The sequence below is a fragment of the Anarrhichthys ocellatus genome, unplaced genomic scaffold, assembly GCF_004355925.1.
Source record: "Anarrhichthys ocellatus isolate YVR2014 unplaced genomic scaffold, GSC_Weel_1.0 scaffold10, whole genome shotgun sequence".
Lineage (NCBI taxonomy): Eukaryota > Metazoa > Chordata > Actinopteri > Perciformes > Anarhichadidae > Anarrhichthys > Anarrhichthys ocellatus.
In genome coordinates, this window is record NW_022280040.1 from 1599935 (window position 1) to 1601824 (window position 1890).

The 1890-nt window shown below is 40.6% G+C and overlaps 1 protein-coding gene across 3 annotated transcripts in view; it reads right to left on the bottom strand.

Annotated features, from left to right (window-relative positions):
• Positions 1 to 1890, bottom strand: part of tpk1 (thiamin pyrophosphokinase 1) — a 56168-nt gene that overhangs the window by 32705 nt on the left and 21573 nt on the right. The window lies entirely within an intron of this gene.

Sequence of the window (1890 nt, forward strand, 5' to 3'; positions counted from 1 at the left end):
CACACACACACACACACACACACACACACACACACACACACACACACTGACTGCAGGGATCGATGTGAAAGCACACACACAACCAATTTCTCTCTCACACACACACACACACACACACACACACACACACACACACACACACAAATAAACAGAGCATGATGTACCTGGTGTTCGTCAGATATTGGCCTGTTCCATTACACTGACTACATTCTCCATTAGAGGCGAGGATCGCTTTGATTACTACAGGTCACAGTGAAATTTGATGTTGTCAGACATGTGCTCAATCAACGAAGTATACTGTCAGAGTAAATGGGGAAGTAAGGTAAAACAAATAGCCCGCGTGTCTGTTTTTAGGAATAGGTCTATTTATTTGGACTACTGATATGGGTTACAGGACAAAGCAGTAAAAACACTACAGAGTTGTGTGCTGCTGTTTGACAGTCAACAGTACTGAGAACCAAATTCTGATGCTGTAAACTAATATATGAAAGTCCTGTTTCTGGTTTTAAAAATACATTATTTTCTGCAAAGGGTCAAATGGGTTAAAAGCTGATTTTCATATAGATTTTATGTCTCTATAGATCTTCTGTCTATCTTCCTGAGGGAAGATGCTGATCATGACAGTTTACACATTTAAAGCTCAACAAATGTGAGTAAACTGTGTTTAAATGGTGTGCTGATTATGCACCATAGTCCCTCTAGATCACTAAAAAAACAAAACAACAATTAAGTGTTAAGCTTTGTTTATTAGTGCATATTTCAGCCATTTTAAACGATTAGAAAACAAATTAGTAACAAGTAATGAGCCCTCAGAGTACAGCATGTATTAATGTTGACAGTTATTTTCTCAGTTAGTATGCATGACAAAAATGTAAGGTGACTTTGATGGTGGCAGGAACGCGTGTGCTGGAGGATACAAATGAAACTGAACTGCTAGGTTTGAAAAAGTGTTGCTTGCTTATGTAAGGCCACTATACACACACATGTTTTGTACAACCGATTATGAAAAGGAGAAAAAAAGAAAGAAGAAAATTCAATATATTGGCATGAAAATGAATACACCCAGCCCTACTTCCCCATGGTTTATGACTCATATAACCTAGAAATACCTCTCAGAAAACAGGCACAATGATCCCAAAATGAAGTCATACAGAATATTAGTTGTTAACTACATAAACCTGGCAGAAACTCGATGTTAATACATGCAATTAAGAGGATTACAACGGAGAACTAAACTGGGCTGGAGGTTTGGGAGTATATACGTGCATGCAGGCGTTGCATTGTGAATACAAATATCACATTGTATGTTTTTCATCTAAATACAACTGTGTTTTGAGGCAGCCTGCATTCCCAAGGTGTAGGAATTAACAAGGTCTCTAGCAGATATCAATGAAAACAACCAAAAATCCTCCAGCCACTACTGACTGAGTGGAACATTCCTGTCAGAGAGACAGATAGCTCTCTGTTTATTCCATTTATGTGTGTGTGTGTGTGTGTGTGTGAAAGACGCAGGACCACGAAGGGATGCGGTTACCGCTATCTAGAGGCATTAACAGGTCTGACATTACGATTTCATGGTTGGTTGGGTGGTGCATTTGTTTGTTTGTGTGTGTGTGCATGTGCGTGCGTGTGCGTGCGCTCCCCAGCAAGAGGCGAGAGCGGTGTTCCGGTCGGTTGAAGAAAGAGATACAGGAGGATTATTCCCTCTCTCCCTACTCAGTGCTCCCATTCACACCAAAAAGATACAGCAAGACAAACAGAACAGCAATTATATGCAATCTACTGTCACGCACACACACAGACAGACACACACACACACACACACACACACACACACACACACACAGACAGACAGACAGACAGACAGACAGACAGACAGACAGACAGACA